The 13,814-nt window shown below is 39.6% G+C and overlaps 1 protein-coding gene across 2 annotated transcripts in view; it reads left to right on the top strand.

Annotated features, from left to right (window-relative positions):
• rxraa (retinoid X receptor, alpha a) overlaps positions 1-13,814 on the top strand; it is a 159,617-nt gene that overhangs the window by 36,975 nt on the left and 108,828 nt on the right. The gene's annotated exons all lie outside the window — the stretch shown is intronic.

Below are 13,814 nucleotides of genomic sequence, written 5' to 3'. Positions count from 1 at the left end.
CAAAACAGAGAAAGTCAGCTTCTTGCATCATGAGCCGGGTGTGGGAATTTCTCCGGTGTCACTGCAGAGAGGTTACAGAAATCCCAGTAAGCCTGTCCTGAAGATTAATTGTGAAGTAGATCGATCGTGATCACGGTGTCTTTTAAGGGGAACAAAAATCCCCCTCTGAGCGACAGGCAGCCTTGTTAATGTTTTATCCTGAGAGTGTTTAGCTATTCAACACGTCCCTTTGTGTCTATGCAGCTGTAGCACTGAGTGATGAGAATCTTCACTGGTCGCTCAAGGAGCTGAGATATCTCAAAGGGGGAGAGTGAAAGAAAAAAGAAAGAGAAAGAGAAAGAGAGAGAGAGAGAGAGAGAGAGAGCACACACAACCTGCTCTTTTCCGTCAACCTCGCCACGTATTTATGTTAATGGATGAGCGATTTTTCTCCCATCGCATGAAGAAGAAAGAAGACTGATGGCAGCACCTGCACCTTTAGTGCTCGCCCATCTCCTGAAATGACATTACAGGGCAGGAGCCGTAGCTCGGCTAGCTCTGAAGCCTTTATTACCAGCTCGGCTGGTTGAGTAGGCTTTATTAAAGTGGCCGCTTGGCTTCGAGGACTTGTGCCTCAGGGGTGCTCATCAGTACTTGTCACTGGAGTCGACCTATTAGTCACCAGGCAGATGTCAGGGCTCCTTGTAAAAGATAGCTGACCCCCTGCCGAGAGCCAAGTGTCTCTTCCAATGGAGTGGGTGACCTCGAAGCATCCCTCCCAGTGTGGAGAGGCCAAAGAGGGCATGCCTGGAGGTAGTGGGGTCGAGGGGCAGAGTGGATTCAAGGAGTTAGGGGCGAATTTGTGGGTCTCCTACCATTGATGGTGGTGAGGGGGGGTACTCTTTGCTGTCCTTTTTGCTGACCTGCCCCTGACCTGAGGACGGAGTTAACGGGCCACAATCTGACAAAATGGCAAAGAGAATAATGGAATTGGACAGATTCAAGGAAAAGGGTTTTTTTTTTTTTAAGAAAAATGGCTAGCCAACACTACTGCTAATGCTCATCATGTTCAGTAGGGGGCTGGGGTACAGAGGTCGAAGTCCTTGAAAGCTTCTTGAAGTCTTTTTTGCCTTTTATATTTTGTGATCTGTAAAAGCCAGTCTCTCCCTGTTTGTACAGGTATGTGCTGAGGTTCAAACTGCTGATGAACATAGAAACAGCCCAGAAGTTTTATTCCAGCAGTTGCTTATTTACCGTCCATTAGTCAGTCATGCACACTTCTGCAGTGAGGTAAATTGTGCAAATAGTGGGTGTGTTGCAGCTGATATACCAACGATAATTGCATGGATTACTTCTTTCGCAGGAAACAATCCTGCAAAAGTTTCCTTGAGCTTGAATCTCAAGTATAAAGCTGACTAAAAATAGAGAGACACAGTGAAAAACTATTTCAAATTTGATAATAAATTAGCAAAAGTGTGTATACATGAGGGCTAATTGCGTATGTTAAACACTGGCTGTGCTAATTTGTGGCGAATCATTATCAAGAAACCATTTTTATCAAGGAGGCATCATTTTGAGAAACTTTGATTGTTTTACTAATCATTTAGCTCAACTTTCTCATTATTCTGTCTCATTAAATGGTATAATTCGGTCTTCAACAGACTTCTGCAAATTTAATTCATGCCCTCCAGAGGTAGGCTTCAGCAAACCAATGCCTAAGCTTAGTTCAATAGGTTAAAACATTCAAATCAAAACATTTTTAATTAAACCTGCATTACAACAAATGCCTCATAAATGCATTTTTTTGAATACCATCAAATTCTTTAACCAACTAAAAACATCTACTATGTGAAAGCTCTAAAACTGTCATTTTTTTTATATTGAAGGAAGCTGCTGATATTTTTCAGATTCTTGTGATTAAACTGTTGGAAATCTTTATGTGTGTGTGTTCTAGCATGTTGAGATCCTGCAGACCAAGTGTATAGGAGCTCAGGGAGATGCTAATGTAAAACAGATGTAGCCCAATGAGGCAGCGGGTGGACTCTGCTCTGTGTGTTTGCATGTGTGTGACTCATGAGCATGACTCTTCACTGCAACACTATCAATCAAACTGGGTGTGAAGGTCCTGCATTGAGATTCATGTGACAGGCCTTCGTCTGTACCAGTGGGGAGAGACGTCAGACTGGCATGGCGGGTTGAGTCGAGCCCTCTGTCAGCACAAGAACAATCACACACTGAGTCAGTCCATTTATTAGAAGTGGAATAAACATTTACTGAAGGATTGGTCACTGAAATCTACCCATCACTCCAACCTTGGTCTCAGTGTCACTGTATTCACACTACACTAGAATTCTGCTCTCAGATAAGTGAGGTCTTTGTACTGTGATGGTTCCTTGTATTTCTCTCATCGTAATCTGAAAATGTGAAACTTCATGCAAATAATATCCAATCAGTAATTTTGTAATACAAAATCGCAGCTTTAGTGCAAATTATGTATCACAGTATTCACTACTAATATCAACATTAGCCAACTAGCTAACCCGAGTTAACCTGACAGAATTCCTCATATTTTTACGTTTTTAAGATAGTCGTGGATGGTTGTAATATCTGCCACTAACATTTGGGAACTAGCTAACATGAGTTAACCTGACGGAGCTTTCTGAGAAATTATAAATTTGTGATCTTCTGTCAATAGGATTAGTAACATCCTGACCTGCATGATTTCTGAGAGGATTCGTAGGTGTTCAAACTTTAATACTAATAAAGAGCTAGCTAAGATGAACTAACGACAAAAATTCTGGACTGAGATTTTTAAGTTATAGACATAATATTCACTATTGATATTAGCCAACGACCTAATGTGAGTTAATCTGATCAAACTTCTGAGAGGATCTTTGAGTTATAGTCATAGATATTCCTAATATTCACTATTGACATTATCCAGCTAGCTAACATGAGTTAACCTGACTGGATTTCTGAGAGGATTTTGTGTGATATTCATAGATGTTTATACCTACTAACATTAGCCAGTTATCTTAGATGAGTTTACCTGAAATCATTTCTGGCAGGATTTTTAGGTTATAGGCAAAAATGTTGATAATATTCCCTGCTAACATTAGCCGACTAGCTAACATGAACTAACATGACAGAAATTCTGCGAAGATTATAAGTTATACAACTCACAATATTATAACAATAGAACTATTTTCTGACCTGTATGATTTCTGAGAGGATTAATAGATGTTAAAACTTTACTTCTAATATAGAGCTAGCTAAGATAAACTAATGACAAAAATTCCTGACTGAGATTTTTGTTATAGTCTTAGATGTTCATAATATTCACTACTGACAGCCAACCACCTAATATGAGTTAATCTGACCACATTTTTGAGATCACTGAGTTATAATCATAGATGATCATAATACTTACTATTGACATTAGCCAGCTAGCTAACGTGAGTTTACCTGACAGAATTTCTGACAGAATGTTTAGGATAGAGTCATAGATGCTGATAACTTTCCCTGCTAACATTAGCCAACTAGCTAACACAAACTAACCTGACAGCATTCTGAGAGGATTTTTAACTTTCATAAATACTGTCAGATGTTCAGTGTTCATTATTAACATAAGTTATAAAACTCACAATATTCTAGCGATAGGACTATTTTCTGACCTGTATGATTTCTGAGAGGATTAATAGATGATAAAACTTTACCTCCAATAACTATAATTCTACTTCTAGATCTTCTCAAACTTCTAACATGCTAGCTAACATGAACTAACTTGACAGAAATTCTGAGTAGCAATACGTCAGGTTCATTAATATTGATTAAATTCACCACTAATGCGAGCTTGAGGGCTAGCATAAGCTAATCTGACAGAATATTTATATCACTTTGAAACATTTAAAGAGTGTGTCTTGGAGTCAACATCTAACCAACCTGCAGTCTCCAAACAGACGTTTGTCAGTCTCCAGGATGTTTTCACATGGCAGGATTTCCTCTCACTGTTTTCTTATATGACATAATGAGCACAGACACCTCTGAATGTGCAGAGATGTGAGGAACAGATTTCTTAAGGTGTGTTTGTGAGTGTGTGGAGTAGGTGTTGGCATATAGCGGGCAGTTTTTCTATGGCATGCCTTCTGGAAATGTTAAAAAAGTGCATGACATCATTGTTTTTGAGCGAAGCAAAGGCGACAGAGAGGGGCTGCTAGCCATGCCCAACGTCTGTGCAGGAACTTAGCGGCTGTTATTAGCGAATTTCACCATACTGTATACACATAAAACAGTTAGAGTCTCAGGACATGTGTAGGACTTTTATTGCTGTACTTGCTTGTGGGAATAATGCAAAGCTTAAAACTGCTTTCACTGAGGGATTGGTCAGGGAGATATTTGTCCTTATGTGTCTACACTCCTAGGCGTCCTGGCAGTATTGCTTTTAATCTGATCCATGTTTTTAGTTGTTTTTTTTAATGTTTTAAAAAGGCACTTATCTCCCAATCAGAATCAGTGCCGGAATGTAAAATGTATAAACCCTTTTGATATGACACTTTAATAAAGTACTCTGAGCTGCGTATTCAGATGTTTACATCTGTTAGCCCGACTCCTCCTAAATATCAATCGCTTTCACAAAGGCTTATTGAATTGCAGTGCTGATAAAATGTTAAAATTACCTCAGACAACCCAACTTTAGCTTGAACCAAAATCAAGAACACCTGCAAAAGCAGGAATGAAAAAAGAAATAAAGACAATAAAGCAAGAAAAGCCAATGGTGTGGCGTAGTGCAGGTTGGAGAAGAGGCGAGGTTTCTTTGTAGCTCCGCACTGGAGTTCATGGCAGGACTGCGGTTGATTGGCAGCCGTGTGTTTCTTTGATCCCAGATTTCACAGATGCATTTATGCATTTCAATGACAACGCATCTTTATTCCCAGAGTCTCAGACAGCCACCCCTCCTTTCCCTGTTGAAAAAAATTTGCTCCACGTGCTGCAATTGGCATTCTGGGATGGTTGATTTTACACTTGTCTTGGAGGACTCTTTTGTGCCGTGGAAAGCCTTTGAAAACTTTTCCCTCTGTCACAGTAGAGGAAAGGAGTGTCATTTGAAAAGAAATATTTGCTTTCACAACTGTGCTCTGTGGAATTTCTTTGTAATGTTACCCTTTTTTGATAAAAAGCTGTTTCTTCTGTTATAGAATAAAGGCCCAGTTATATTAGCTTTTTCTCACCAAGGCAATTACAGTCATTTAAAAGCATGCACTAATAAATTGGCCAGTGTGAAAAATTCGTTCAAGCCAAACATCATATCCGTACTTTGGTTAATTCTAATATGGGAATTTGCATTGCTGACCAATAGCACAGCTGCTTGGGCTGAACTGTGGATGGGATTTTATATAAAATACCTTATTTAAAAAAAGAGGCCGTACCCAGGCAGTCGATAGAGTGCATTTGATGGTATAACTATTTCTTTGAGTTTTCTTTTCCTGGTTTATGGTCGATGAATTAGCTAACTTGTTATCAATAACACTGAAAGGTTACAACTTTGTGTATCGTTTCTGTGGATTTGAACCGCAAAATGAAACGGATTTTATATGTGATTCATTCTGGCAAGCGGGGTCACAGGGGCTTAGTGGTTAGCTTTTGGTTCAGATCCTGCCTCAACACTGTGTGTGCGGAGTTTGCATGTTCTCCCCGTGCATCAGGGGTTTCCTCCGGGTACTCCGGTTCCCTCCCCAGTCCAAAGACATGCACTGTAGGTTGATTAGGCATTTCCAAATTGTCTGGAATGTGTGAATGGGTGTGCGATTGTGCCCTGCGATGGATTGTCCAGGGTGTCACCCGCCCCATGCCCCGAGTTCCCTGGGATAGGCTCCAGGCTCCCCCATGACCCTATGTAGGATAAGCAGTATGGAAAATGGATGGATGGATGGATTGCCTTTAATTCTGGCAATTTTTTTTGTCACCACGGTTCTTGCTCTATCCTCATAAAAATCTTTTTCTAGACTTTATCAGGGTTTTTTTTTTTAACTTTCCACAATTTTATGTTCAGTTTTCTTGTTATTTTTGAAACCATATTAAAACGGAAAGTGGAGATGTGATATGCTTTAAGGGAATATCTGAGGTTTTAAACAGATTTAAAATCATACTGTCCTGAATCTGTCCTGACAACAGAATATCCAAACTTTTTTCAAAAATATTTTCTCAAACTCTGTACCTTTCAAAATCAACTTCTAAGAGCTGAAGGTCGCCGATGTCCTGGTCCCATCTTGAGCACAGCCAGGGGTGTAATGAGGATGCTTGGGAAAAAGATCCTGGGGAACAAAAACATTTTTGAGGAAAGGATCCCAGTGCATTAATGTGTCAGGGGGTCCAAAATTCGTACTCCTGGTCATAGCTTTACAATGAACTACATTACGTCCTTTGATCGCTCACTAAATCATTCATTGTCTTAACCCTTACTGTAATTTGCTTCGGAATTCCTGGAGATCAGCTTATTTGGGAAACAAAAAGCTTGAAATTGGATCCGGCTTGTCCTGAAGCTTTCTGTCTGTTCTTCTCATCCTCCTCCTTATCATTTTCACTACTGTTGGCGTGTGGTTTGTGTGGGGGATGGGCCGAGGGCTTGCGGCTGTGGGGCGAGAGGGCTGATGCTGTTTGTAACAGTTCCTCCTTGAAGTGGAAGACAGCTGAAGGAAGTGTCCAGATTTATGATGGCAGCGCTTGCTTCCTCCGTCATGGTGCCTGACCAGGAAAAGTAGAAAGGGAAAGCAGAATGGTTGTAAATCACGATATTTGACTGGTGTGCCAGTGGACAAACAAACACACACGTTCGGTTGTCCATACATCTATGCGCTTGTAAAAACGAAGTAGATTCTGACAGTTAAATGGTGCACTTATTTACCACAGAACCGATAAACATCTCTCATTGTTTGAATTGACCAAAATGTGAGCCGCTTACTTGCAATTACGATGTTCTCTTTGGATTAAAATGTTTTCAAGTCTGTAAGTAAAAATATTTCTCTTCCATCAACCGCATCGCATCTAGTGTTTCGCAGTAACCTGCGTCATTTCCCCACACAATGTTCCATGGCTTGCTGAAAGTACTATAATCAAGTCATCATGCTATTTTACCATAGCCCAGGGAGTCCATTTGTATTTGGCCCCTTGGTGAAAAAAATGGTGTGACTAGTATGTACCTAAAGAGAACTTCTCTCCACAGGATCTGTTTATCCAGCTGAAGTCCAGCGGAGTCCCGCAGTTAAGCAGCAGAGAGCAAAATAAGCCTGTCAGAGCAAATGAATGAATACATTATGGTTCTTGCCTTCTTTTATATATCAGTAACCATTGTCAAAAAAGTATGTGTGTGTGTGTGTGTGTGTGTGTGTGTGTGTAGCTTGGATTCAAAACAACAGCAATATTTTTCTCATGCACTACTTTGCTCTGTTTCGATCCTCGTGTCTCAAAACATTTTATATGTAGCGGTTACAGATTAGCCCGTCTCTAATGATTCGGCTTCATCCTTGGCAATAACACAGGACGTGCCGCATTTATCACAGGGCCCGATGAAGCACAGCCAATATGGCTTTAATATGATTTTAAAGAGTGATGTATGCCGAGTCTCACGCTCCCCTGCGGTGCAGCATTCCACACTCTACTCGTCACGTGGCTGTCATATGGGCAGAGATGGTGATATAAGCTTTAATATTGATAACTGTGCTGCAAGCACTGGGCCCTAATTACCCATGATAAATAATGAGACAGAGGTCTGTGGTCCCGTCACTTTACTACCATGCTGTGCTTATTCCAGACTGCTCCAACTCCTTATTGCCATGACAGACAGACATTGCATTATGATCAAACAGATATTTACAGCACAGACAGAAATACAGACAGATAGATAGATAGATAGATAGATAGATAGATAGATAGATAGATAGATAGATAGATAGATAGGCAGGTGGACAGAGAGAAAACCATATAGACAGATGGATAGAGATAGACAGATAGATGGATAGATAGATGAGATGGACAGATGGCAGGCAGACAGAGAGACAAACACACAGGCAGATAGATAGATAGATAGATAGATAGATAGATAGATAGATAGATAGATAGATAGATGGATAGATGGATAGATAGATAGATAGATAGATAGATAGATAGATAGATAGATAGATAGATAGATAGATAGATAGGCAGGTGGACAGAGAGAAAACCATATAGACAGATGGATAGAGATAGACAGATAGATGGATAGATAGATGAGATGGACAGATGGCAGGCAGACAGAGAGACAAACACACAGGCAGATAGATAGATAGATAGATAGATAGATAGATAGATAGATAGATAGATAGATAGATAGATAGGCAGGTGGACAGAGAGAAAACCATATAGACAGATGGATAGAGATAGACAGATAGATGGATAGATAGATGAGATGGACAGATGGCAGGCAGACAGAGAGACAAACACACAGGCAGATAGATCGATAGATAGATAGATAGATAGATAGATAGATAGATAGATAGATAGATAGATAGATGGCAGGCAGACAGAGAGACAAACACAGGCAGATAGATAGATAGATAGATAGATAGATAGATAGATAGATAGAGAGACAGACATAATTTTCTTCTTTTTTAAATCTGTGAGCTGCATATCCGCCAGTGTCCTGTGATTGTCAGAGAACTCTTTTGAAGCCCCATATCTCTGACAGTGATTCTAACATACCTTAGCTCTGCTTCACAAGATTAATATCTGGAGCTGTATCCGTCTACACTGCAAATCGATTTCATTTAATTTCATATCTGGACAACCGATTTTTGTTCTCCTGAGTTGCCTACACTGATTGCAATGGAATTAGTTTCCCTACAGCAAAAGGCTTAAGTTTCATTTTCCCCTGTCAGTCCTTCTGAACCCTTTGCGAACCTTTTTTTGTTTAAATGTTACCTTCTTGTTCATACCTTTACAATCTTCCATTGATTTGTACTTTCTGTCAAGAATAAGCACGAAACAGAGCCGTACTGCTTACTTATTCACAGAGGCTCCATCTAAGACACGGCATATCTCAAATACTGAGGACACAAGGATCCTGGGCTGTATGTAAAGTGCATTCCAGTGCAGAAAATGTCCTGTTTCGTTTCTGTTCCAATCACTGTCACTCAGATCTAGTAACCTCTGTAAATAAGGAAGTGAGCCCTCGGCACAGTGTCTGACCCCTTCGGGTTAAGAATGTGAACCACAGATTTCTGCTGATGACCACAGGTTAGCCCTCAGGCTAGTTAGCAAAAAGAATAATGTCTCTTGCCCAATCACTTAGCGTCTCTGCTTTTCTTTTTCCGACATATTCTGTGGTATTAGAGATGTAACCGAATTCAAAAACATTATTCTGAATTAACAGATGATGTGTCCTAAACAGGTACAAATACAGGTATGACTAGGTGCTGCACCGTTTGTTTTGGTTTTTTGAGACTAGAGGTGTTCATCAGGACTGGGATTCTGCAGGACACACACACAAAAAAAAATCGGAAGGTTTTTACTTTCATGCTGGGCACGAGCAAGAGGTCAGAAATGAAGCTATTCCCATACAGCTCTAACTTGATCAATCAGAGATTTACTTTACTTCGCATCAACGAAGTAAAAAACGAACTGATTATTGGAAAAATGAAGTGTAAGCTTCAAGTCAGGAGAAAATACCTTTGGAAAGATGATTGATTTGCTCTTGAATGAATTTAACACGCATTATAGATTAGCACGTCCTAAATGTTTCAACCACAAAAGGAACCCAACAGCCTGCAGTCCATTTATCACGTCCTCAAGAGGTAAAAGGACACATGTGGCTGTTACCTCAACGGAGGCCATCGTAGAGGTGACTCCCCAAGGCATGAGAGCTTTATTTAAAAATGGCTCCGGTATAGATATGTGTGCCTAGAGACACCGAGAGAGGAGTGGTCTGAAGCATGAAGCGCCTAGGAGATCCACAACAGCGTCCAAAGATTTATATGAAGGAAGGTCAAAGGTCAGGCAGCTATTAATCACGGCAAAGAAAGGGATTAAATAGCTGGGTCTCACAGGCAGATGAGAGAGCGGCCAATTGAAGCGTTTAAAAGAGTGTGTTGTGTCTGTCTTAGATTACAGAGTGTGGGCCGCGGGCTAAACATCCATCTGAGCCTGAGCGCCGTTACATTCTGTAATCATCAGGCCAGAATGGCTCTACAGTGGCTACTCGTACATCGCAACCACCAGTCTGCTCTCCGACCACAGAACAAAACAGCATTCAGAACTCATTAATAGGTTTTAGAGACAAATACAAAGAACGAAATGTCACCATCAATTAATTTGAATGATTTTTTTTATGAATAAATCCCTTTGCGGCAATTGATTTCACTTCACAGTACCGCAAAAGGGCTGTCAGTTAAGTCTGATGTTTCAGGGCTTTAAGTTTGCATCAAGTCTCAAGCCTCTGAAATGTGAGTCTTAGCCAGGATTTAAGTCTCTGAGCTATGAGTCCAAGTCCTATTTTTTAAGTCTCTAATATGCCAGTCCAAGTCAAATTTTCCAGCCATAACTCCAACACAAGTCTTAAATCTCTGACCACAGTCCATACCAAGTCTGGAATCTCTGAACAGTAAGTCCATGTTATGTCTTTATTCACTGAGCTACGAGAATGAGTCAAGTCTTAAGTCTTTCTAAGAAGTGAATCTGTGACTTAAACATCTCAAGTCTCTGAACTATTATAGATCTGAGTTAAGTTTTGAGTCTCTGTGCCATAAGTCCAAGTCATATCTCTGAGATATAAGTCCAAGTCAAGTCTTAGGTCTCTGAACTATAAGTCTGAGTTAATTCTTAAATCTCTGAGCTATAAGTCCAAGTCAAGTTTCAAGCAATAAGTCCAAGTCAATTCTTAAGTCTCTGAGATGCGAATCCAAGTCAAGTTTTTTAAACTATAGGTCCAAGTCAAGTCTTAAATCTCTGAGCTACGCATGCACATCTATTCTTAAGATTTGATTCTGAGTCAAGCTTTTGAGGTCCTTACTCAAATCCCCATGGTCCACTGACCATGATTTGACTTGCAGCTGGAGCTGGAGTACAAGAAGTGAATTAATTGAACGCTCTGGGTTACTTGAAACTGTTTATTTCTTGCATTGTCCAATTTTCCCACATCTTATGGTACTGGGTGCTGAGTATGAATCTGTCTTTTGTCAAAACTGGGCCCAGCATTTGTTTTTATTGAGCATAGACTTTTCTGGGTGTTTCTTTCAGCCAGTGAATGCCCTCATCATGCAGCGTGGTGTGTTGGTCTTGCAAAAATTACGCTCTGTAGTTCCATTCGCTTCCTAAGAAACCACAAAATTAATCAACTGTGGAAAATGACTTTACCACATGCAGCCATAAACACTGTTTGGTCCTGTTTCACAACACCACGGCTTGGCATTAGTGGAAATGTTTAGAAGTTGGCCGTGTACACAGGCATATCTGGGCTCGTAGTAAGTACAAAACTGTCAAATGTGCTGTCAACTTCAGTCTAACTGCTGGATACATAATGCCTTTTGATGGTTGAATTATATGAAAAAAAGTGAAGAGGGATGATTGATTCAAAATGTAGCAGGTTGTATTATGACTGATTATTTAATCTATACATAGTGGACTGGGGTGTATATGGAAAGGAAACTGCACTAATCTTACCATGAATGATGCAACGAAAGAAACACAGGGGGGAAAAATCATTGAATTCCTGAAAGGCATTTGGGAGGGTTAATTGTTTGCTTATTTCAGGAGCAAAACACTCTACTGTAGGATTCTACATTAAAAACGTTAAAGGTTTCTCCAGAGGTTAGATGGAATTTTCTTCCTAGAATGTTTTTAGCTGGTAAGATTACTACTTAATAGCCTAATTAATGAGTCATAATAAATAATTGGTTTATAATGCAGTTAAATTCTCAAATCTGATTGGTTAGAAGTTGATTCATTTTCTGTAACAGCAGCTCTGGCAAATGATCAGTAATTATTTCATAATTGTAATATAAACCTGTGATGTGAATAGCAGTAAAAAAAAAAATGAAAGGGTGGCTTTATAGCTGTTGTAATGTAAACGATAACAAGAACTAACTTTTTTTTTCCTTTTTTTTTCCCGGTCTTTTGCCATTTTAAAACTACAGCTGCACCAACACTACAGTGCATTATCAATAAAATGTGTGTGGTTCTAACCTTTAGTCTTCGTTAAATTTATGGATTTAGTAAATGCATGGATACGTTATAATGATACTAATAACAAACAACTTTAATCCAAAAATGATGGAAAAATGTATTTTTTCAGTTTTACAAGGTTTGATGATCATTGTCATTTATTTAAAACCCGGAACGATGGAATCCACCACAGCTCTACATGAATCAACAAATACCTGCATGTTGATGACATCTGGGCATGTCCATGTAACGTCTATATGTTATATGGACATACCCAGATGTCATCAACATACATACCAGAGATAACCGTTGACCTCTTTAGCTCATGGACGCCAGAGCTGTTCTTTAGCAGAAAGTACTTAAACCATTATTACTGTAGATGTTGTATTGCTCTCAAATATGCTCTCAATGTCTCCAAGCTACAACATCAATCTCCCTGTTCATATCATCCTTATCATTCACACATACACAGCACACACTGAGCTTGAACTGGAACCCAGACATTGATGCTTTGGGTTTATTGAATAGTGTCGACAAACGTCTTTGATCTCCAATGCACAGTGTGTTGCATTAATTATGTATCCTCCTGCTGGGCGATCTGCACCAAGCACTTTCAAACACTCGACAGGTTTTCTTTTCTTTCTTTTTTTTTTTTTTTCTTCTTCTGCAGGCCTTCAGGTTGATTCCTGGACATTGTGTGTATATACCCACCCATTTGCGCTCTATACTGAAGTTCTATACTGCCTCTTCAGCATCCTCGGACGGGATCTTGGCCAGCAGCTCTCTCAGCCTTCTATTAGCGCTAAGACCGATGAGACATGTATATACATGGACAGGTGGCTGGAGAGCAAAATCAGCAATAAGAGATAAAGTGTCGTTATGGCCACGTTTAGATGACAGCGATATAACGATGAACAAATGAGCAGGGTCTCTGTGTAAGAACGTCAGCTCTGTTGTGCTGCAGAGAATACGCTGGCATATTCGTCCATATGATTTTTCATTTTTCTCAAGAGAAAACTAGCATTTAGAGCTTTTTTTTGTTTTATAATATACCACAGCGCTGTTGAATTCTTGAATCTGATTGGTCAGCAGCTCTGACTGTAATGTCGGCTGTAATTCGTATCACAGGTTTATACGTACGCTAACGTGCTTGTTATAATACGTTGTCATTTCTAGAGTTACAGCTAATTAACAGGGACTCGTATAATAGACACAGCATATAATCCAATAAGGCTAATTATAATAAGAAAAAGTGCCGCTATTTAACAAAGATGTATAATGATTGATATGGTGAAGCTTTCTCTAAGGAGATGTTTATTTATGGACAACATTTATGGAAGGAGTCTCCAGTGTCAGTGCTTTGTAAAGTGTTCAGATTGTGTGTTCAGGTTTCTTTGTAACATTACAAGCCACGCTTTAATCGTTTAAAAATCGTAATTGTTGACTTGTTGACTTTGGGACATGTTGTTATTGAGAAATAATCATCTTCGGGTTTTGCTGTTATCGGAAATTACACAACTTTCAATCTTCAGTAACTGCTTTATCCTAAATGAAATGTCGCTATAACAACTGCTTAAGATGTTATGTTTGAAATAAAGTTTCAGTCACGGATCAGATCACACTCCAACATGCAGCATTCAGTTTCC

This window comes from Ictalurus punctatus, chromosome 18 (genome assembly GCF_001660625.3).
Source record: "Ictalurus punctatus breed USDA103 chromosome 18, Coco_2.0, whole genome shotgun sequence".
In the NCBI taxonomy this organism is placed as follows: domain Eukaryota; kingdom Metazoa; phylum Chordata; class Actinopteri; order Siluriformes; family Ictaluridae; genus Ictalurus; species Ictalurus punctatus.
Note: the sequence above shows the minus strand (reverse complement) of the source record. Positions and strands in the feature narration are given on the sequence as shown.